This window comes from Rattus norvegicus (assembly GCF_036323735.1).
Source record: "Rattus norvegicus strain BN/NHsdMcwi chromosome Y unlocalized genomic scaffold, GRCr8 chrY_unlocalized_11, whole genome shotgun sequence".
Classification (NCBI taxonomy): Eukaryota; Metazoa; Chordata; class Mammalia; order Rodentia; family Muridae; genus Rattus; species Rattus norvegicus.
Genome location: NW_026947369.1, coordinates 312229 through 338292, shown reverse-complemented (window position 1 = coordinate 338292; position 26064 = coordinate 312229). Strand labels below are relative to the sequence as shown.

The window sequence follows — 26064 nt, the reverse complement described above, 5'->3', positions numbered from 1 at the left end:
AAATGCAACAGAGATTTCTGGTAATAAACCAATATTCAAAGACTGTACATGGAAAGAACTATGGCTCCAACTGCATATGTTGCAAAGGATGGCCTTGGGGTCACCAATGGAAGGAGAAGTCATTGGGTTTGACTCCAAGTTCAAGGCAATGTCAGGGGGCAGTAAGGTGGGTTATAGAAGAAGGGGAGCAGAATTGTATAGGCTAATTATGGAAAAGAAACTGGGAAAGGAAATAACATTTGAAATTCAAATGTAGAAATATCCAGTTAAAAAAGCAATAAAATTTTATAAAAAATAAAAACAATGAAAGAAAGAAAAGAAATCTGCCAGCTAATCAAACCTATTGACTCAGAAATCTAAAGAGTCACTGTCAGAGAATGGTATTCAGAGTAATACAAGTGGAAAGACTGAGATGATGAAGTCTCAACTAGAAGCTCTTCTCCTCCAGATATCAGTGTTATAAACAAATTACACAATAGGAATCCAAAGCATGGAGGTGTTTACACTGCTGAGGAGACCATACTTTTCTTTCCTTTGTTTCTTTGAACCTTTTTCTTCAGAGCAAAAAGAGTAAAAGCCACGAGCTCTGAGAAGAACAAATGTGCCCTTCCCAACAACTGGCTTTTGTATTGAAGAAATTGATTACATAAACGCTCTGACTTCCAGGAACCATATCAAGCAGGGAAGTCCAGATGATTCTAAGAAGATCGCAGCTCCTGATTCCCATGTGTGGAAGGCTCAGATAAAGGCTACTACTTCTGCAATCCCACTCAATACGTACCCAAGACTCACTGAACTTTCCCATGGACCAGATTTGAGGGTGCCCTTTCCAAGAGTGTCTCCTGTGACATACTGGAAACCTTTACATATTATATATCTTTAAAGCTAGAGACTTCTCTTTGCTTCATTAGTACTTACATGTTCGGAATAGAGAATGTTGGTCAGGGGCTTGGCATGGGTAAAAAAGATCTAGGAACATGGTGTGGAGGAGAATATTCTGGATAATAATTTCACTTCCACGTCCATTCCTGTGACATACAATTCAAGTTCCTAGGTTTTCTCTGTTTCCTAAAGTCCAATATTTTCCCTCCAGACGTTAAATTGAATGAATATTGTATTACATTTTCTTATTGTACATTCTTTGAAAGAGGACTTTATATATATTCCTGAATGTGTACTCAAAAATTCTGTTTTCTAATTTTATAATTATAATTATAAAATTATAATTATAAAAATTATTAATTATAATTTTATATTTTTGTAATGATATTGGCAACAAAGTGGGCCCAGCTAAAGCATGAATATAACAATATAAATATTGTATACCTACTTCTAATGATAATGTCCCAAATCCTTATTTTATACAAAAATTACCAGCCATCAATAAAGCAAAGGAGAACATAGACCCTAGAATACGGTTCTAAATTTCTTTTAGGCTTGAAAAATTTTGCCTAGAAAGTTTTGTAGTTGTATTTGTGTCTTTATCCCTCCACTGGTGTCCTTCCGGGCTACAGGAGTTGGCCTCTTAATGTTCCATATCACCAATGTAAGTCACAGCTTCGTTAAACCCCATTGATTCGTGCGTACCTTCATTATCCCGGACTCTTTCTCTTCCTGGAGATTTCCCCTACCTCCTCATCTCTAAAAGTTCAAGATATCCTTTCCTTCTCCTGACTATCGGGTCATATCTCCTCTCCCTTCCCACACAGGATCCATTTTCCTCTTCCTTCCATCTCCCATCTAGTTCCTTCCCTCAATCGGCCTCCTAGACAATTTTATGCCCATTCTACATGAGACTCAATCATATGCACTTGGGGCATTCTTCTTGTGTATCTTCTTTGTCTCTATGAGCTTAGTGGAGAATGTCCTGTAGTTTACGGATAATATTACTTATAATTGAGCAATTTCAAAAACCCTGCTGGATCATACTTTTATATTAGTATTCAACTTTGAAAATGATAATTTAATATGTGTGAATGTCTGGAGGAACAAATTTATGTAAAAAAAAACTTAAAACATAGATCAAATCACAGATTTTAAAAGTTGACCTAATAATAAAATTGTCTACTATCATAAAGTTTGATTATATCACAGGCAATTTTTTAAGTGCTACAATAAATTTGGCAGACAAATGATGTTTTTACCAAATAATTATGGATAATTTGACTAAGATCAAATAAGATAAATATATTATTTCCATTTTGATATCACTTGCTGGCACTTTTCCTCAAACATGATGTATATAGCATTAAACATAATGGTATTAGATTTAAATTTTAATATTTATTTTAACCTAACCTATAAAGTAACAGGTTGTCTTATTTTATTCTTGTTGACATTCAACCTCATCCTCGCTTTTTCAGTTCTTTATTCCTTCCTGTCCTATGTCCCTCACCACTTATACTAGTCTCACTTCATTATTCTTACATCTACATCCATATCCCACATGTTCAATATCTTCCATGGCACACTGTTTAAAACCCAACTTTCTCATGTCTGCGACCTATATCAGTTAAATAAACTCAAACCATCCACAGCTTCTCATAAATACAAGTATATTAGAAGGAGATTCTATGATCTATATGAGGAAGAACACATGGTATTTGCCTTTCTGAGTCTTTGCTACCTTACTCGGTATATTTTCTAGTTATGTTTATTTTCCTGAAACCATGATAGTTTAGTTTTCCTAGGGCTTAATGAAATACCATTTCGTATATTGTCATATTCTTATGTATCTACATATCAATGAACATTCCTTACTATTCTCAATAAAACAACAATAGATTTTTTTGTGAATAATGATGAGAAAGCTCAGATAGAGAAGTCAAGATTAATTACTGACAAACTAAGAAAAAATTTTACAGATAAAAATTTGTGGTTATGTTAACTAGATCAGTGTATGCTAAGGTTAATAAAGGTTGTGGTATATATAATGTTTTAATACTAATTAAAATTGTAGAATATTCATACTTTAGAGAATGTTTATAAAATTGTCCATCACTAAGTGATTTTCCACTAATAATTTAATTTTTTTATAAAATATTTTTGTTATATATATATATATATATATATATATATATATATATTTACCTATTTACCTTAAAAATAAAGAACATTAAGAAGATACTGTCATAAAATTCAATAATAACACCAAAGACCTGTTAAATTAATTAAAAACGGACTAGAAGTTATGGAAAACCTCTTCAGTTAAATTAAGAGAATTAGAAAAGTGATAGCATTTTAATAGAAATGCACGTGTCAAACAATATACTATAAAATCCTGAAACTATACTAAGATGGTTACTATTCATTCCTATGTGCTAAGGATTCATCAATAAGCATGGTATATGAAGAGAAGGCATATATCAGAAAAATTTATTCATGTTTAACATACTAACTTTCTTCATAAAACTCAAGCGGACAATTCTCTTTTTTGTTGCTTAAAAAGTTTGTACAAAGCACGGCTTTTGATTATAACATAATATTTCAAAACTATCATTAAATATGCAAAGATCTTAACACAAAACCCAGTGTTTTCAGAGCAACCATACAAACTTAAGAATAAAAGAAAACATTTTTAAGTACATAGATATGCGTAATGAAGTCCCCACCTTACCAGTAACAGATGGGTCAAATTTATTCTTCTATATATTACCTAGAATACTCTATCGCAGTTCATTGTTCCTTAGCATATGTTTTTCCTCATCTTTCTCTGTTTCTTATCTTTTGAAAGCAGGTGGTATTTCTCATAAAATTAGTTCAAATCATCCAATCTTCACTCAACAAAAAGAAGGTGTTTACATTAGAGGAAAACCAATTAAAGGTTCTCATTCTTTATTTTGCAAAATTTTATATTTGATTTTGTATGCTTAATATGCTTCTACACCTTAGTGATGACCTTTCAAGATTGGCCTGAAATCCACCATTCTTAATTCACAATGTAAAAGCCCTTTAGCTAATCACAGAAAAGCCTTCAAAGTGTATTTACATAGGTTTATTTAATAAAAATTCAACTTATAGTTTAAGGGGAATAGTGATGTAAAGCACCTTTTCTTACATTTTCGGTGCCTTCAGATTATTTTATAGCTAAGTCATTTCATTAGAATGAAGAAAAAATTATTAACATCTTACTAAAATAAAATGAGAATTTTTTTCTCTGTATAATACGGAACTTATTCTTGAACATTTTTTTGACAGTGTTTCTTTTATATCCCTGGCAGTACCAGAAAACTCTCTCTCTCTCTCTCTCTCACCTTTTCTCTCTTTCTCTCTCTGTAGACCAAGCTGGCCTTGAACTTAGAGTTCTGCCTGCTTCTGCTCCCTAGTACTAAGATTAAAGGCCTGTGCAACCACACCACGTGCTTTTCTACATCTTTAACAAGCTCTTTTCTGATTATATTCCAAATCTTATGAAGTTAGTTCCCTAAAGTACCTAGAAGAAATCCAATACCAAAAATATATTTTGCATATCTAAGTCCCTCTTCCCAAGTTCCTCCTTGATCTAGTCTCCTAGCAAGCTCTCTGAAGGAACTGAAAACAATAAATGTTTGCTTTCATTACAGGAATAAAGAAAAGGACTGTTTACTGCACAATCTCATGATATCACAGAACAATTCTTTCAACACTACAAAGTGAAATCTCATAAAAAGATGGGTACCCGAAGCCACAGTTTATTACCTTCTATTTGGTTGTGCACACTGTGACCACCATTCATTTTAATCAGGTTTAACACAAAGGTAATCTCTGCCCCAAGAATCCATTTCTACTATATTGACATATGCAGCCATGTTCAGTTAAATTTAAGCACCAACCGCACCAAAGTAAGGATTTATAAAATATCCAACAGAAACATGGGAAGACATTCTACAAAAATAAATTCATAACGAATAAATAAACAAAAGGTCTTTTACTTTTTGTAACACAACATCTATCCATTTTTATTATATTAATTGGTTCTGTGTACATTCACAAGCAAAGAAAATTGTATTTAAGCCAGGAAACAACTTGTGAGACTTAGTTCTCTCTATTATTTAGACTATGAAGACTAGACGTAGATATCAATGCTTAATAGAAAGCAATTTTAAATGTTGTGTCATTTAACTGTTTCTCAGATTTTTTTTTAATTGAAAAAGTATAGCTAAATCTTGTTATTTAATATTTTTCCCACTCCATTTTATTATCTACTTTAACTCTGAGTAATAAGTCCAAATGGGATCTGATTACATATATTGGCCACATATGTATTTTTCTAAAACTTATAAGGCAAAGTTTTATATGCTAAAATGTACACTTTTGGGAGTACTGGAATTTAGTTCATCCTTTTTCATTATTTTCTCTGAAAGACTATTATTTACTAATTTGTTTTAAATTTTTAGAAGTATTTTGTGTGTGTGTGTGTGTGTGTGTATGTGTGTGTGTGAGGGTGCCTGTTTGAGTATACATACATACATATACATGTTCATTTGATAATTCAAATATAATAAGACCAGAGAAAGTAGCTTGAGTGATATTGATAATTTATGGACATAGTTAATTTTTGTATATGATGTATATATAACCTTGAAAATATTTTCTGAGTATTTTTCAAAAGCAATTTTTAAATATGTACACTAGATCACACATGCTAATTGCATTTTTATCTTTTTCCACACTAATTTTATCTCATTGGATGTCTAGAAAGAAATACATGGATCCATGAATCATGTCTTAACTCCAACTGTAGGTAGAATCAATGATAGATCTTACTTTTACTCACCTTTAGTTCATAAATTATATATTTAATTTGCTCTATTTATATTAGAAACGTGTGCCATATATATATATATATATTCATTGATAACTTCCTTCTGTCAACAAACATTAAGAATTAATTATTTATATGCATTATTACAAAATCTAAGAACATTTAGTTTCTTCCATAATCAGCTACCATAATGCATAAATATTAGAACCATTTCCTGACTGACGCTATTAACAAAAAGTACTTGATGTACCATTCCTATAAACATATTTTGATATTATCCATCAAAGTGTCTTCACGGAGATGTCTAACTTTTACTAAAAGGAAATATAGTAAAATTGTTATTATCTTTGAATCACAAATGATGTCAGTATTTTTCCATTCTATATTTATTTAAATTGTAAAATACAGTTCTTTTAAAATAAGGCATAGAAAAAAGGGACATATTGGCTATAGACAGCAAAAGAGACCAAAGAAATTAATGCTAAACTCTAATATTTGAGCCAATATCAGAAATGGGAAATGATATTTTACTATTAATTTAATGAGACGTAGTGTCATTTTTATTTAATAATTTTTCCTGAATATTTTATGTATTTTCAGTTCAAATGGTATATCCTTTCCTACCTTTCCCATAAACCCCCACTTCAGCTTCTTTGAGGATGTTCCCATTCCCACCCACCCACCTCAACCTCAATCCTCTGGCATTACCCTACACTGGGGATATAAGTCTTCACAGTATTAAAGGCTTTTCCTTCCAATCATGCTCGACAGTGCATTTCTCTGCCACACATGTGGCTGGTATCGTGGGTTCCTCAATCTGTACTCACTAGTGGGTTGTTTAATCCCCCGAATTTATAGTGGGATCTTGTTGGTTGGTGGTGTTGTTTTTCCTGGGGTTTTGCAAATCCCTTCAGATCATTAAGTATTTTCTCTAAAACTTCCATTGAAACCCCCTTGTTTAATCCAATGGTTAGCTGCAACCATCCTCATTTATATCAGTAGGGATCTGTCAGAGCCTCTCATGAGACATCCATATCTGATTTGTATCAGTAAGGATTTGTTGGCATCAGCAATAAAGTCTGGATTGGGTGGCGGCATAGTGGATGGATCCCCACGTGGGGCAGTCTCTGGTTAACCCTTCTTCAGTCCCTGCTTGACTCTTTATCATTGTATTTCCTCCCATGAATATTTAGTTCCTTTTTCTTAGAAACAATGTAGCATCCACATTTTGGTCTTCTTTATGCTTGGGCTTCATATGACCTGTGGATTCTTTCTTATGAATATGTTTGTGTGTGTGTGTGTTTATAATACAATATATATGTATATATGCACATATAATTATATATATATATATATATTGTTGCTATACACATATAGCATCATGTGTCCTTGTTAAATGTTGGAGCATCTTTTGGGTAAATAACCAAGAAGTGGTATTGCAGGATCCTCATGTATTACCAATTGTGTTAGAAAATTCCAGACTGATTTCCAGAGTGGTTATACCAGCTTGCAATCCCACCAACATTGGAGGAGTGTTCCTCTTTCTCTACCTCCTTTTAATTATCATTTGTCATCTGAATTTGTTTTTATCTTAGCCATTCTGATTGGTGTGCTGTGGAATCTCAGGTTTTTTTTTTTTTTTTTTTTTTTTTTTTTTTTTTTTTTTTTGGTTTACATTTACCCGATGGGTAAGGATGTTGATATACCTTAGTTAAGAATTCATTGTTTAGCTCTATACACCATTTTGAAAGGACTATTTGATTCCCTGTAACATAATTCCTTGAGTTTTTGTTTAGATTGAATTTAGCCCTCTATCATATGTAGGATTGGTAAAGATCTTTTCTTAATCGATTGGTTGCTCCTTTTTCCTAATGACAGTGCCTTTTTCCTTACAAAAGCTTTACAATTTTATGAAGTTCCATTTGTCAAATCTTGATCTTAGAGCATAAGCCATTGGTTTTATATTCAGGAAATTTCCCCAGTGCCCAAGTGTCCAAGATTCTTTCACATTTTTTCTTCTATTAGTGTTAGGTTATATGATTTTATGTGGAGACCCTTGATCCACTTTGACTTGAGCTTTGTATGCGGTGATAAGAATTGATTGATTTCCCTTCTTCTGCATGCTAATTTCCAGTCAAACCAGCATTATTTGTTGAAAATGCTATGTTTATTCCATTGGATGGTTTTGGCTCCTTTGTCAAATATCAAGTGCCTGGGATGTGCCTTCATTTCTGGGTCTTCAATTCTATTCCATTGATGTGGGTATCTGTCTCTGTACCATAACCATTAAATTTTTATCATTATTTTTCTGTTATACAGTTTGAGGTAAGGGATAGTGATTCCCAAAGAAGGAAAAGATCTTTACCAATCATGCAACAGATAGAGGCCTTATATCCAAAATGTACTAATAACTCAAGAAGTTAGACCGCAGGGAGACAAATAACCCTATTAAAAGTGAGGTTCAGAGCTAAACAAAGAATTCACAGCTGAGGAATGCCAAATGGCTGAGAAACACCTAAAGACATGTTCAACATCTTTAGTCATAAGGGAAATGCCAATCAAAACAACCCTGAGATTTCACTTCACACCAGTGAGAATGGCTAAGACCAAAAACTCAGGTGACAGCAAATGCTGGCGAGGATGTGGAGAAAGAGGATCACTCCTCCATTGTTGGTGGGAATGTACAACCATTCTCGAAATCAGTTTGGAGGTTCCTCAGAAAATTGGACATTGAACTGCCTGAGGATCCAGCTATACCTCTCTTAGGCATATACCCAAAAGATGCCCCAGCATATAAAAAAGACACATGCTCCAGTATGTTTATAGCAGCCTTATTTATAATAGCCAGAAGCTGGAAAGAACCCAGACGCCCTTCAACAGAGGAATGGATGCATAAAATGTGGTACATCTACACAATGGAATGTTACTCAGCTATCAAAAACAATGCCTTTATGAAATTCATAGGCAAATTGATGGAACTGGAAAATATCAACCTGAGTGATGTAACCCAATCCCAGAAAAACACATATGGTATGCACTCATTAATATGTTGCTATTAACCCAAATGCTTGAATTACACTAAATGCCTAGAACACATGAAATTCAAGATGGATGATCAAAATGTGAATGCTTCACTCCTTCTTTAAAAGGGGAATAAGAATACCCTTGGCACGGAATAGAGAGGCTAAGATTAAAACAGAGACAGAAGGAACATCCATTCAGAGCCTACCCTACGTGTGTCCCATACATATACAGCCACCCAATTAGACAAGATGGATGAAGCAAAGAAGATCAGGCAGACAGGAGTCAGTTGTAGATATCTGCTGAGAGACACAGCCAGAATATGGCAAATACTGAGGCAAATGCCAGCAGCAAAGCACTGAACTGAGAACAGGAAACCCGTTGAAGGAATCAGAGAAATAACTGGAAGAACTTGCAGGGGCTCTAGACCCCATATGAACAACAATATCAAGCAACCAGAGCTTCCAGTGACTAACCCAGTACCTAAAGACTATGCATGGACTGACCCTGAACTCTGACCTCATAGTAGCATTGAACATGCTAGTAAGATCACTCATTTAAGGGGAAGTCTTTGGTCCTGCTAAGACTGAACCCCTAGTGAACATGTTTGTTGGGGGGAGGGCGGCAATGGGGGGAGGATGGGGAGGGGAATACCCATAAAGAAGGGGAGGTGGAGGGGTTGGGGTATGTTGGCCTGGAAACCGGGAAAGGGAATAATACTCAAAATGTAAATAAGAAATACTCAAGTTAATTAAAAAAAAGAAGTGAAAGGATCCAGTGTTAGAAATATGCAAAAAAAATTAAGCGAAAGACTACAGAAATTTGGAAGGGAGATGAGATGCGGGCAGGTCTAGGAGGAGCAGGAGGGATTGTGGGTGCACTTGATCAGAGCACATTGTATTACATGTACGGAATGTTCCACAAATGAAAAGCAAACCTTCCCATCCTTTTGATATCCTTATGCTGTGTTACGATGCAAGGCTTTCAAGAAGAACACAGATCAGATATCAGCTCCTGCTTCTTCCTTTAGGGGTGCCCTTGTGGTGAATAAACTTTACAAGCAGAAAAAAAAGAAAAAGTAAAGAAGTTCTTTTCTTGTTGAGGAGAGTTTTCTCTGTCATGGGGTTTTTGTTATTTCAAATGAATTTTCAAATTGCTCTTTCTAACTCTATGAAGCAGTGAGTTGGAATTGTGATAGCGATTGCCTTGAATATGTTGATTGCTTTTGCCAAGTTTGCCATTTTTGCAATATTAACTCTACCAATCCATAAGCATGGAAAATCTTTCCATCTGAGATTTTCTTCATTTTTTTTTCTTCACAGAGTTGAAGTTCTTGTCATAAAGACCTTTTACTTGCTTGGTTAGAGTCACACTGAGGTATTTTTTATTATTTGTGACTAATGTGAAAATTGTCATATCCCTAAATTCTTCTCAACCTGTTTATCCTTGAAGTAGAGGAAGCGTAATGATTTGTTTGAGTTAATTTTATATCCAGCCATTTTACAGAAGTTGTTTATTGGCTGAAGGAGTTCTCTGGTTGAATTTTTGGGGTCACTAAAATATACTATCATATCATATACAAATCATGATATTTTGACTTCTTGAATTCCCTTTATCTCCTTTGGTTGTCTAATTTCTGTGAATAAGATTTCTAGTGCTATATTAAAGAAGTAAGTGGAGATTGGGCAACCTTTTCTATTCCCAGATATTTGTTGAATTGCTTCAAGGTTCTCTCCATTTATGTTGATGTTGGGTACTCTTTTTGTAATATTGTTTTTACTAAGTTTATGTATGGACCTTGAATTTATAATATGTACCAAATCTTTTAACATGAAGAGGTATTGATTGTTTTCATTTTTTGTCACCATCTAACAATGTGATCATTTGTTCCCCCACCCTGTGAGTTTGTTTAAATAATTGATTTTTCTATATGCTGACCTCACGTTGAACCATCACCATTTTTTGAAAATTCTGTCTTTTTTCCATTAAATGGTTTTAGAACATTTGTCAAAGATAAAGTGACCGTAGGTGTTTGCATTTATTTCTGGATCTCCAGGCTTGGATATCTGGTAAAATTTTCACTTACCATGAATGCAGAAACCAAGATACTCCATGACAAAGCCAAATTTACAAAACATCTTTCAACAAATCTAGCCCTACATGGGATAGTAGATGGACACTTCCAACACAAGAAAGGAACTACACCCTAGGAAAAATTTGGGAATTAATCTTTCAACAAACCCAAAAGATGATAGCCACACAAAAGTAATTCCATTTCTAACAATAAAAATAGCAGGAAAGAACAATAAATTTTATTTAATATCTCTTATCATCAATGGACTTAATTCTCCAATAAGAATATATAAACTAAGGGATTGAATAAATAAAGTGGACCGAACATTTTGCTGCATACAGGAAATATACCTTAATTATATAGACAGTCACTATCTCAAGGTAAAAGGCTGGAGAGAAATTCCAAGCAAATGGTCCCAAGAAATAAAACGGAAATAGCCTTTCTTACATTGAATAAAATTTTACTTTCAACCAAAGATATCAAAAATGATAAGGAAGGACAAAATAATTGTCAAAGAAAAAATAATACTAAGATGAACTATCAATTATGAACAACTATGTTTCAAATGTTAGGGCACCTAAATTCACCAAAAGAAAATCACTAAGCCTCAAAGAATATATTGGCGCCAACACGATAATAGTAGGAGATTTCAATACCCAAGTTCATCAATTGACCGTTTGTGGCAACTGAAACTAAACTGATACATTAAAAATAACAGAAATAATCATCCAAATGGATTTAGCAGATATTTAAATAACATTTCATCCTAAAACTAGAGAATATACCTTTTTTCTTTGCACCTAAAAGTAACTTCTCCAAACTTACCATATACTGTGTCACTAAAACAGGTCCATATAGATACCAGAATATTGAAATAATCCCATGCACCCTATCAGATTATCATGGACTAGTGCTGGTCTTCAATACTTTCTTATTTTTATATTTGTTTTTATTATCGATATTTGCTTAATGTGGTATTTTTGAAACACTAGCTTTCTTGATAGTTTGGCACTATGAAATCTAGGTTGGGTTTAGCCTAATAGTAATTCTTCCATTTTGCCTCTATAGTAGCAAGAATGAGAGCTCCATTCCATTCTTTGGTATATACTATATTTTGAGTGAACATTTTGGGCACACAGTGCATTTAATGGTTTTCATCTCTTCTTAAGTATATATTATTATTATCTCATCTTAAAAATTTGTAACTTGACAATGACATTTTTAATATCATGTTTCTGAATGGGTCTTTTGATCTCATTTTGTTTATATTTTATCTCCATTTTAAATGGATTTTCCTTTGTGAATATTTTCTGTCTTTAAGTATGTTTGTGCCTTTATGAGATTTTATTATTGTTTATCAATGAAAAAATGCATTTTATTTACACCAGCAGCCATACAGGAAGGGGAACACAAGAGTTAGTTAGCTATTTGTATAGTATTGGTTACTTATTAAAAAATAAAAATCTCTGAAACAAAGGACAGTGATTAATTTCACACTATCCTCCCCCAATGTTCCCAGCATACAGTAATTCCTAGTAATGGCCTGAGGTCATGTGGTGTTGGGAAATACTTTATGGAAGAATAAACCCACAAACCACAGAATATTTAAAGAAAATCTTTCTTCCATACACACAGATACATAATACGATTACAGGGAGGTCAATACAATTAATTAAAGAAGATGTAAAGAATATGTTGTTACAAGAAACTGAGGACAAGGAAAGAATTTCAAACCACTGTCAACTATACAATGGTGAACATTTGTTCCCAAAAAGTAGTTTGTGTGCCAGAACAATGACAGCTGTACTGGACCCACCTTTTATCTACACAGAGTGGGGAGCTATGGTCCTATTGGAAACAATGAAGACAGAAAACCAAAACAATAGCAAAAGGGGGAATTAATATAAGCAATCTGGTAATGCAAACTACCAAAGACATCTTTATGTTCTAACCAGAAATCGCAGGAAAACTCATATCTGAGCGCCCTATCTAATGACAAGAGTGAGCAAGCCATGGCCTTTCTCCCTTTCATATTTTTAAGTACTTTACAGAAACAAGAATCTCAGATTGCTTTATCCATGATTTATGAAAGGGTTTTCTAGGCGTCATGTATTAAGAAATCATTTAAAAGTATTTTTAGCTCCTGACAAGTTTTTATTAAAGTCCTCAAACTTCTTGGACTTAGATCCCAAAGTGTAACTAGGCCAAACCTGAGCTGTAAAACTATGACAAGGCAACAATAACAGATATTTTCATGGCCCAAGCACTATAGCAATATACTATTGAGTACAGAGATCCAAATTTATTCAAACAGATCAAGAGAGAAGGGAGAAAAAAAAGTTAGAAAAGTGATGAAGAATCAACACCTCCCTTGTGTATGCCAGCATTTATGGTTCTGCAGTAAGTCCTAAGAGGCAGTATCCAAGTAGCAAGGGGAGGAAAGGACTAAGGACAAGACAGGGAGATAAACTAGCATGGCAGGTGTATGTAAGAGAAAAACTTAGACATGAAAATGTCCTGTAATTTAAAAAAAAAAGATTTTTTTCATTATTTTCTCATTCCAATCAAAAGAGACATCCATGAATGATTCTCCTCTAAGGCTTCCATAAAAGAGGTAAAACAAAAATGAATATAAACATTGAAAGTTTGAAAATAAAACAAAAGAAAAAGAACTTGTGTACGTTTCAGAGCAGGAGCACTGAAAAATGAACTAAATCTGGTCAAGATGAAACCTAGAGTGAGAAGTAGGAACTAGAATTAAGAGCTGCAAGAGATAGGCAGGTGAGGAGTGACAGGAACATGGCCAGGCCTGAGAGATAAGACTGGTCCTTTACAAGGGCACAGAATGAGGTAAGAAAACATTTCAAATAAAGCAGCACCTTTCCTTTATGCTCACCTCAGTAATCCCATCCTCTAATAACCCCCATTTACATACTAAAATAGAAGAGTTGTGGTATGTATATCACTCACTTCCCATTTACTTTTAACCCTGCCTCCAAAGTCAGGAAGTCCAAACTTTCTAACTTCCAAGAACAAAAATACAGCCCCAGGTATAAGGGGGTCCTGAGGGCCAAGTGACAAACTGCAATATGTGAGAGTAGAGAATATGGAGATTTCTCATTCAACATAGCAGAAGTTTGATGGCCCAAGCTAAGAAAGGAAAAGGCAACCATATCAGGTAAACAAGGTCTGCTTCTCATAACATTAAACTCATTTATATTATTCTTTCCTTTAAAAAAGAAATACTTTATTTGGGCTTATAATCCAGAATATCAGAGTCAGTGATGGATGATATCAGAGTAAAGATAAACAGGCAGAGGTTGCTGAAAGATTACATCTCAGACCATAAGCAGAAGGTGGAGAAAACTAGATTGAAATAGCTTCAGTCTTTTGAAACCTCAAAGCCTACCCCTAACAACATACCTCCTACAGCGAGGAAATACCACTTAGTGAGATTGCAATTTTTGGGCATTTACATTATTCTTAACTACACTTAGTCAAATCACTTCCCAGCTCAATCTTCATTTTGAATGAAGCTGATTTTCCTGCAAACTGGCTGTACCATCTTCTCTTCCTAATATTGGCTTTCATCATGGTGATAATAGATGATTCTGGATACATAGGGGATGTTTTTATTCCTATGTATCATTCCATTTATGTACTACATGTGTACTGACATTTCAATGAGTTTCATTTGGAAAAGGTATAAATGGTTGATCTTATATATACGGTTTCAACCTCTATTAACATCTTTTAGAAAATATCAAATATCCATTCTTGATTAATAATTTCTTCTCTCATAAGATAAAAAAATAAAATTTTACTCTAATCAAAATAATTATCTATATTTTCATACTGAAAAATACAGAAGAATATTAAGATAATGTGGAATATTAAATCAGCTGAAATGCATGTTTATTAATTAAGAATAACCAGAATCATTGATATGTTTTTGGAACGTAATATACGAACAAATACCAAAGCATTGAATAAATAGTGTCAGAAGACGAGGGTCATTATATAAAATGTACCTTACCTTCAGATCCAGTGTTTTTGTTCATGTAGCAAGAATTCAATTTACCTACTCTTCCTCAGTATTTTTCATCCTCTCATTGACTCGAATTTCAAAGCTGTATCCTATAACTAGCATGATTGTTAAATTTCAAACCAAGAACAGTGCATGTGTCAATCATTTTCCGCCTTTCCTTATTTGTGTTTTATTCTGTTCCCAAAGGCCATGTTGTGTTGAAGTTATGAAGAATTTCTTGCTCCTTTGATGAAAATTTTCTGAAAGCATAGATTATTCATATTTGTAAAATACTATTGATATGTTTAATAGTACTGGATATTATAGTTAAAATCATCTGGGTTAGGAATTTTTGCATGTATATCATAACACACTAAAATACTAAAGATTAAAAGTAGAAGAGATAGAATTTATTACATGTTTTTACTCTTCTAGGGTTTGTAAGTTTACAAAATCTGAGCAAATGATTTCTTTCTGTGAAATTCACATTCATGAGCTATTATATTCTAATCAAACAGTGTGTCAGCACCAATAAACTTGGATTAAATTCTAATTGCAATACAAAATGTTTGTAGTAAGTAAATGGGCAAATAATTTGTCTGAATATACTAAATAAGCATGTAGTATAATCATAGGTTTGCGCTTAATTAAATAAGTACTCCCAGATACACCTTGAAAAAATACAGATAGTAATGTAAGTTTTTTTTTTATATAACAGCTAATAATGGTCTGAGTAATGGTTTAAATCAACAAACCATGAACATTAAGTAGGAATGTCTAGTGAGTTAGAGGTTCTTTCAAGCATCTTCAAGGGTCTAAAATAAATTCCTTTATAATTCTCCTAAATCCACTTATCATGAAACATTCCACATCAGAGTAAATAACACCAACATCTTTTCATTTTCTCAAAAAAAGTCATTGGGTTTCTTTTCTTCCTACTCAACCCATCCTCATTCTACTACCAAACACAACAATTTCCATCATAGCTCTCTGATATGACTCTTTTTCATTATCATTGACACTACTTCCAGATAGACTTCAAAAACATCCTTAAAATCATTCTCTGTATCATATCATAATTCATAAGTAACCAGAGTCCCTTACTATATACATTGTGAGTTAAACAAACTTATTTAAAACTATTCAATGATTTCTAAGACATTTTCAGTAAATAAAAATTATATGTCTAACATTGTTTCTATATTCCCATATGAGACATTGCCTGAGATTCAGCTTTATTTGGACCGTTCTTCTATCTCTTAATCAATACAAACTACTCTCATATTTACTTTTTTGGATATGTCAAGGTCTTTGTCCTCTTATCATCCTTATATTTACTGTAATTTTGCCCAAAATATAGATAAATTATTTTTCATCTAATTTAACTTAAATGTCACTTCCTCATGACAATCTCCATGACCTTATTTCTAAAATAGATTCTTCAACTACTTGCATACTATCAACTCCAACACACTGATTTATGCATTCATTTTTTTCTTTTTTCTTGTACTATAATGCAATCTTTATAAAAGAAAGTTCATAATACTTTCTATTCATTCCTAATCTATACACTATTATGGACATGGTACATTAGTGGAGACTTATTATTTATTACATGATTCAGTAAGTTGCATAAATAAACTTTATACTATTCTTCATTTTAATGAATATGCATCCCGTGCATTGGTTAGACCATCATGTAGTAATTATGTGAGTTCTTCAATTCAATGACCAAGTTGACATTGCCTAAACATTTTAATTTGTCACAGATAGTCTCTGTCATATTCAAAACAATACTTTGTTCACTGAACAATTATCTCAGCTGGGAATATATTTGACATGAAAGAATGAGATTCCTAAGTTTAATTCACAGCATCCATGTGAAAATGCCAGCTGCCATATGTTTGTGGTCCCATCTCTGAAGAGACAGAGAGATGATGATTCCTAGGCACTTACTTATCAGGGAGTCAAATTTCTTTTGTGAGCTGTTCCAGTGAAAGTTTAAAAACCAAGAGGACCCAGAGCTGTGTTCCCAGAGCTGAACCTGTACCTCAGCTCTCTGTCCCCAGATCCAATGAGGAAATAAATGGACTTCCAGGAGTGCTGACACACTCAAGAGCACAGGAAAAACTTTTTCTTCTCAGAGGTAACTTCCTGGAGTGCTCAGAACCCACGAAAAGAGGTGCAGTCTGTTACAGCATACTTTTGTTTCTATCTATTCCATATAGCTGAAATTTATCCACAGTTCTTGGCACACAAGATAATTCAAGAGAGAACAACGGTCCCATTACTGTTGACACACAGGCTAAGAGAGAATTCAAGCCACTTTCAGAGACAGCAAAACCAGCTAACTCCAGATGGTGAGGGGCAAGTATAATTCCCTAAGGAACATAAACTGATGTTACTAGACATCATCAGAAACCAGTTCTCCCACCAAAGCTAGCCCAGTATACCCCTGACACACCAGAAAAGAGATAGAAAAGTTTGTAGTTCAAATCACTGAACATGATGAGGTTAAAGGATTTTAAGAAGGACATAAATAACTCCATCAAAGAAATACAAGACAACAGATGTAAAGAGATAGAAGACCTCATAGAGGAAACCCAAAAATCCCTTAACGAATTACATTACAGCATAACCAAGCTGCTGGAGGAATTGAAAAATCCATCAGGAAGTAAAAATGGAAACAGAAAACAACAACAACAACAACACAACAAAAACAATAACAACAACAGCAAACCACACAAAGATGAACACTCTGAATATAGAAAACCTGGGAAAGATATTAGGAGTCATAAACGCAAGCATCAACCAACAGAATATAAAATATAGAAAAGAATCTCAGGGGCAGAAGATACCATAGAAAACAGTTACACAATTGTCCAAAAATACAAAACAAAAAACTCCTAACCCAAAACATCCAGGAAATCATAGACAAAATGAGAAGATAAAACCTAAGGATAATAGGTATAGAAGAGAATGAAACTCCCACTTTGAAGGGTCAGTAAATATCTTCTACAAAATTATACTAGAAATCTTCCCTAACCTAAAGAAAGAGACAACCTTGCACGTACAAAAAGCAAAAAGAATTCCAAAAAAATTGGAGCAGAAAAGAAATTTCTTCCATCACATAATAGTTAAAATATAAAGTGCACAAAACAAAGAAAAAATATTAAACGCAGTAAGGGAAAAAGGTCGAGTAACATAAAAAGGGAAACCAATCAGTATTCCACACTTCTTAAAATAGACTGTGAAAGCTAGCAATCCTGGGCATATATCACACAGATCCTAAATGAAAAAAAATGTCAGCCCAGGCTACTGTAAAACCTCTCAACTACCATAGATGGAGATTCCAAGATATGCCATGTCATGAGCAAATTTACACAATATCTTTCCACAAATCCAGTCCTACAAAAGATGATAGATGGAAAATTCCAGTACAAGGCAGGAAACTACACCCAGAAAAAGAAAGAACACAATCTACTTTTAAAAAACACAAAAAAGAGATAAAGTAGGTAGCCACAGAAACATAATTCGACATTTAACAAGAAAAATAATAGACAAAACCAATCATTTGTCCGATATCATTAAACATCAAAGGACTCAAATACCTATAAAACGACAAACACTAGAAGTCAACTGCCCTGGAATAAAAACACTTTATTCTTCCTCTGTCTGCAATGGAGAGGTCAGAGACATGGCCATCTGATGGACCAAAATCTAGAATTGACCTTGTGACTGAGGAGTGTCTCAAACATTCAGCCTCTGCTGTAGTGTACCTGAAACTGAATCCTTGTGAACAAGAATCCATAGAAGATTCTCACTTTGTTTGTGGCTGACCAGAACTTGTTCCTCAAACCTTATTGCATAGCCAATACAACTCTGACCACCAAAAAATCTCCAAGAACAATGGATTGAGGTCCCTTGGCCAATGAATAAAAATTCCAGCCTGGATCCAAGGCCACTTATCTAAGATTCTCACCAGAAAGGCCAATATCCCTCACACCCATACCTGTGCTGCTTATAGTAAGTTTAAATAGGGTTTAGATCCAGTGACTTTGACACAAGATTTCAGAATAAATCTCAGATTGCTGTCAAGTCTGTAGTGGAGGCCTTGGAGATAAGAATTTTCTTGAGTTCTCTGAAAATATGGAGCCCTGGAGTGCTGGGACCATAGTCTTCTATAGAAGGTAATCAGGAATAGTCCCTTACTTTCAAACTGGTTTAAGACCTTTCTCCTTTCAAAAACATTGGTATTTTTTTCTGCTCAGGATGATTAGGCCTTAGAGTTACTCATTTGACCAAATGGTCTCTCAAAACCATCCCTTTTGCTTGGGGCCCATGGAATATTTTACCTCAGACCATGGAGCATTGATCCCTCTGTTGAAGGTTCACTGAAATCCAAAAGGAGGGAGCAAATCCTGGAATCTCATGCTACTTCCTTGTGTAAGGTCACATGATATGTTGTGAAGTCATCAGTCTGGTGCTCATTTCTTTTTGGTTGAATATAGTTTTTAGGAGGCAATCAGGCTTAGGACACCCCCAACTTTTCTTGAATCATGGAATCTATATTCAGTCTCTTGCAGATTCAGCTAAAGATGTGTATATGCTAGACTGTGAAGTACCATTAGAAGATGAAGCAATGTAGGACCTCTTGAGCTATTGTAAGCAATTTAATTTTTTCTCAAATACTAGGGGAATTTGAATACTCAAAACAATTTCCTGTCACAGGGACATCAGCAACTCTTCTTTACTCGGGGGTACTCATCTATTCTTTCTTTGATTAAGGAGGTGTCATATGTTATCCCTGAAAGAAAGGTTACTTCATATCATTCTAGTTTGTCCAAAGGAAGTTTAGATATTAATTTAGGGTGAGGAAACCCACACTATTTCTTGATATTATGGACTGTGCCACAGATATGTTTCCTAATTTTTCCCTGGTTTCTCTGTCAGTTCAAGGTAAACTGGAGGTTCACTTGGGATGCAATGAAGAGCCCCTGACAAGCATATTCTTCAAAGTAAGATGAATATATTCCCCTTTCTTTGAATAAGAAAATCTAGACATACCCTTAAAGTTGAACGTGGCTTAATACAAATTCTTCTGATAAAGAACATACAGAGAAGCAAATGAAATGAATTCTCATACAGATGTTTATTTTTTCTTAAGGAAACTTTAAATTAATATCCCCTGACAATGGTTTCTTCTGAGAATCCACCTCTATCCAGAGAATCTCAGTTCTATTCTTCTAAGAGGTCTTAATGTTTCCTTCTGACCTGGGTGGCCAGGCATACATAAATGTTTGAAGGAATGGCAGACCACATGGACATGATGTCCTCAGACATGTCAGTGCAAATCTGAGCCCTAACCTACGTTCTGCCTTTAAGGTTTGTAACATAAAATGGAGCAGTTTCATCTTTGTTGTCCATGATTATCCTGCTGCTTAACAGCTTGAGGAAAAGATAAATCCAGAGATTACCACCCAATATGTAAGAGCAAATTCCCTAATTTCTGGCAAGCACGCCTCATAGTCCCCAGACACATGGTTATTCTGGACTGTGAAAACAGTTGCACTTGACTCTCTTCTTCCAGTACCCAAGGTAAACCTTTGCCTGAAGGATTCTGTGACCTTTTCGCTCTTTCCAGTCCTCCTAAATGTTCTCTCTGAATATTGGGCCCTTGAATTTCCAACAAAGTAGTTGTATACCTAACTGATCAGACATATTTTCAAAAGTGACTCCTTCTATAATCCAGAGACTCGACTCTACTCCGGTTTGAAGTCCCAGAGTCGAAGTTTGGAATCAGAGTATATAACCCTTGCAAACTGCAATCAGGCAAATGAATAGAAATGTAATAATTTCAACATTTCTGCTTAGATATTAACAGCTGAACGAACCAGAAGGATTAACCTAGCCAGAAACAATTATCCAAAGCCTTTGGCAGAAGAAATATGTTCCTGTCTTTTCTCTTGCATTAACAGAAATTATGAATATATAAAACTCTGAATGAGAATTTGAAACTTATGATTACTGCTGGAAACTTTATCCTGGTATAAGGTACCAGGGACCTTTTCTGTTGACAGAAGTGTGTATGGCACCTATATACACTATGCCTGAAGAAATTTCTCTTCATTTTCAATAGTGCTTTAGAGTTTTCCTCTCTTACATGGGGTTCACTTTACCCAGTGTTAACTTACTCCTTCTTCTTATATTGTAGAGCATGTCAGTACTCGCCAAAGTACAGCATTGCCCTAGATCCTTTATGGTAAAGAGGCTTAAAACCTGCTTGAAGACTTACATGGCCCTTTTATATTCCTATTCCCATCAAGTGGTGTTGTCTTTTCTCCTTAAAGAGCTGCCAGACCAAGGGAGTGTTATACCACGCATCCTACATGAATGATCATCTAACATTCCCTGTCTTTCCAGTAGGATTGTGGGTCAATTTTCTACTTCAATCCACCCAGTAGATTTTAGACCCTCAGCTTCTGCAAATGGGGGCTTGGGAAATCAAATTCTATTGAAAGGGCTCTAAAAATTATTCCCAGTGCACATCAATTGTCTCAGACCTCCTCCCTGTGTACTATGGGAATTTTGGAGTACCTGTGGAACTAAAGAATCACTAGAGCTGCCCTTCGTCCTATGCCACAGAACACAGCTATTAAGAAAGTTTGCTTAAAACTAACCTCTTTATTCAAGGTATTCATACAACACATATGCAAACAATGGTATCTTATATTTCTCTGCTTCTAAATCCTAGTTCAGAAGACAAAAAGCTAAATTGACTCTTATACTATGTGCCTTAAAGTAGGTCATCAAAATATACACCATTCCTATATTTTATTCACATATGTGTGTAGCTGAACACATCCATGAAGAAACATCACCGCTTCCTGAACCACTTATACTGTTGTTGTGACCATTGCCTGGACTAAAAGATATATAGGGTATACATATAGAGAACATACTTAGAAGTTACTGAGATAGAGGCAGAACATTTCTCCAAGACCCAGTGTAGCTGATAACCTTCCCCTGCTGACCATGGGTGAAGTGGATACTTCTTTTCTTCAAAATATGACTAGGGACCTCCACATTCTGAACCAATACATTCAGGACTTCACTTTTGCTAAAGATCTTCTCAGAACTTCCCATTCTGTGAATCTCTTCTCAGAACTCTACAGTTCTGATATACGTCCTAGACTCATTCCTCTTTGACGAGGCCATGAGAACCACCCTGAATGATGATGTGACTCCTTCCCCATCAGTGTGGCCTTGGATCTTTCTCACCTCTTGATGGAGTACACTTCCTTTGACCAAAGGAAATTCACACATTCCTTTATTCACAAGGTGACATGAGACATGCTTTTCCAAAAAATAGTATGCCATACCTTGTATTCTAAAGCAGTCCCTCACGAATTTGAATTACCTCACATGGATATACTCTAAATAATAGAAATTCAAGGCTTTTACCTTTTACCATGGTGGGTAGAGAAATATGTTCTTCCACTCGGGTTTGAGGTCCCAGTTCCTATATATAGAATCATTGATTGATGGAATCAATCCAATCACTAGAAATCAAGAGCACCCTTTGTTGCTGCCAATATATGGACATATTAAGACAAACTGAATGAGCAAAAGATCCAGAGACAGTCATGCAGGCTGTTTAAAAAAGGCCTGGGATGTTACCTGCACTTCCCCATATTAAATACAAGATGTAAAATTCCTACCAACTAAAGTATAAAAATAAAAGTATATAAATTGAACGGCATTGTTGGGGAAAATCCTTTACCAAATCAGGTAATAATGACATTCATGTTTCACAGGATGTTTCATATTACCAACCCCAACTCCAAGGGTTTTCTAACACATACCTTTGCACAATCAGATCTCAAAGTTTTCTCTTTCTTAAAGGCGTCAAGATCTTCCTTTTTCCATCAATTACCTAAGTCATTGAACAGAATGTCAGACCTCCCTCCTACAACTGAGCCTACTCTACACATTCCCTGGTTGCCTTATGTCCTCTCAAGTACTCATATAAAGGAAAGACCCCCAAATTTTGATTATTTAAAAGTGGGCTCAATTCACTTCACTTCTGACGAAAGAGGCCCCATGGTCTCATGGCATACCTCTGTAGAAGCCAGAATCAGATTCAATAACATGCAGTTCAATGTAGTACAAAATGGGATCTTCATCCACAAAAACTATAGACATCCAGTTCCTGGCCAAGGGAGTATTGGTATGGATTGATGCTCACAGAGAAATCTCAGGTTTGGCTCCTATGGGCAAGTCTCATTGATTCCATCTATATTTGTGAGGAGTTTCAGTTGTAGCCTCTAGCTCTGGATGCCCCAAGAGCATCACTTAATTACAAGGACATCTTATACCTGATTTAACTTCATTTTTCTTAATTGCCAAACTTGACCAAGATTACCAGGCAATCATAATTCCAATTTCCCAGTGGGACATCATAAGATTCTTGGTGTAGATCAGAGGTCAGAGTACAGATAGCTAAAATTAAAATATATGCAACCTTACTACAGAAGGTTCTCAGAAATGCAATTTTTCCATCTCTCATTTATGGATGTGTACACATGTACACTTATAAATATATACATCATATATACATATATACATCACATATATGTATATATGTATATATACATTATATATATATACGTCATAGGTATACATATATACATCACATATACATACATATATGATATATATATATACATGTATACATCTTATATATACATATACATATACATATGCATATACGTACACGTACAGATACACATACACACACACACATATGTGTGTGTGTGTGTGTGTGTGTGTGTGTGTATCAATGGAGCATCACAGTTCAGACAATCACCCTGATAGAAGAGCATGCTGACTAATGGAAGCTGGAAAAAATAATTGGAAGAAAATTATGCAATACCATATGTTTTCCCACCACCAAAGGTGAGCTAGAATTTTTCATTCTTCACAGTTAGGTGACTGGATCTTGGTAATTGGTTAAAAATGGCCAGGCACTTTCTTGTTTAGCAAAACAGTTCAGTATGACCCCATAAGTTGCAGTTATAAACACAGGTTACTCAAACTGCACCTATTTCCAAGCCATCTCAACACCATCCACTTTAGATGAAGGGAAATCAGCACTTCACTTTGATTGGTAGCCTTCAGGTTTTTATTCTTTGACAAATAATACCTTACACCATCCCCTTCTGTCCAAGATCAGTTATAAGAATGACTATAGTTTACTATTGAGATCTCAGAATTTTTTTTTTTTTTGCCCAAGAGGACCAAGATTAAAGAGTCCTTAGAGCATACTCAACCTTCTAATACGGATGTTTAGATCAAATGTAACCCTCTAATAGGGAGTTTTAGATCATGTCCATCTAATTATGGCCACTAAGAAAATACAGATGTGACCAAAGGCACTTCACTTAATTATGATCTATGTTAGTAAATCGTGAAACTTTCATTATTTGTCCTATATACCATCCTTCATGCTTATAACCGTCGTCGATGATTAGCTTCAAGAGGATTTAGAGACTGAAAATCATGACTGCTGAATAATACTAATGCTTGGATCCCTGACAGGCCTCCCATGGTGTAACTGAAGATACAATATGTGAAGTAGCAATAACTTGCCTGCTCAAGGTAGGCTTGAACACTCCATTATCCTTAAATAGTTTTGTCACTTTAAGCAGATTCTACGTTTCTTTAATATTCTACTCTTAAACGTCATTACTTTAGATCATCGATTTATGTCCAGTATATATCAAATGTACATTCTGTATATAAGAGTGTCCGATATCTGTCTTATAAGACTTACAATTCCTGAAGTCATCTCTGGCACCCAGGTCTCAAACTCCACTTCCACTCAAAAAGGTCCTCAGCAGCTAACCTATTTGACAAAGAATGATTCTGAACCATGCTACTTTTGATGAAAGATGTCACAAAATTAACACTTAACTGTGTCTCACATTCAAAACTTCCTCTAGGAGGGACATCAGAATGATACCTTTTGCTCCAGTTGTTCTCAAATTCACATCTTCTGTCCATGGGGTCTGTAATGTCACCGTTTCATAGAAGAACTTCAGTGTCTCTCCTTTCCCTATGGGAGCATCAACACTCCACATCTACTCACAAGTATTTCACCTTTTTTCTCTGTATAGTGGACAAGAGCACTTTCACCAAAGGCCCACATTGGCCTGAAATATCTTCTTTTGCCCAAGGCGTACTCATGCCTGCACTCTCTTGTGGCCATCATTAGCACTTCTTCTCTTGATTTTGTGAGCCTGCTATATCCCAACTGTTTAGGATTACATACAAACTTATTTCTGCTACATGTATTCTGAGACATTCCTCCATGGAAGGAAGGGGTGTTGATCTTTTCTTGTCTGACAAAAGTCTTCAAAGCCCAAAGACAACTGCTGGAATGAAATGCAACCTATAGGACTGATGGAAGAATTGCTACCTGGACTTTCAAATGCCATGAAAATATATGGACATTCTAAATACTGATAAAGAATAGGAAGCTGATCAAGCAATACTGGATCTTCCTCTGCTCCACGAGGTACTAACATTTTCTCCAGAATAAAATGTTTTTTCTTATAATTTTAGAAGTAGCCAGAGATTTTAAACTTCTAACAAACCGGTATACAATATCTCCTTTGCACATTTTCTCAGAAATCCCGGTGATGTCCACGGTGCAATAACAACTTTTTCCCATGAAGTCTGGTATATTACCTTTTTGATGACTGACACAACAGTCCTACTTCTGTGCAAGTTCCCTACCTCCACCATCTTACTGAGTAAGATTTAGACTTATACAATTAAGAGGACTCCAGAAGGCCAAGGAATTACGACACATTCCCCATATGCGAAATCCATTTCCTCTCTAAAATTTCTAAGTTTATTGTCCTGAGAAACACTGTTCTGACGAAGAGATCTCAGAGAAATCTGGACTGAGTTCTCAAACAAGAGTCTAAAAGCCAGCACAAATCAGACTACTATCTTCATTGTGTTCCCTTACACAGAGGTGTCCTTTCACATGCAGAGGAATGTGTAGATGGACATATATTTGAATAAGATACTGAACCTAAGACTACTGCATTAGAGCCTCGTACAAGACTTCTAAGACTGTTGACTGCCTACCATGGATATTCAGGTGTGTATTCTTTACTGTGATTTTCA

General features: G+C 35.0%; 1 long non-coding RNA gene across 1 annotated transcript; it reads right to left on the bottom strand.

Annotated features, from left to right (window-relative positions):
• Positions 1-14826: 14826 nt before the first annotated feature.
• Positions 14827-25446, bottom strand: LOC134484572 (uncharacterized). The gene is made up of 3 exons (XR_010062039.1): positions 24701-25446; positions 22731-22801; positions 14827-15125 (listed from the first exon to the last, which is right to left on the bottom strand). It is a non-coding gene; the product is annotated as an uncharacterized LOC134484572 (long non-coding RNA).
• Between the last annotated feature and the right edge of the window lie 618 nt (positions 25447-26064).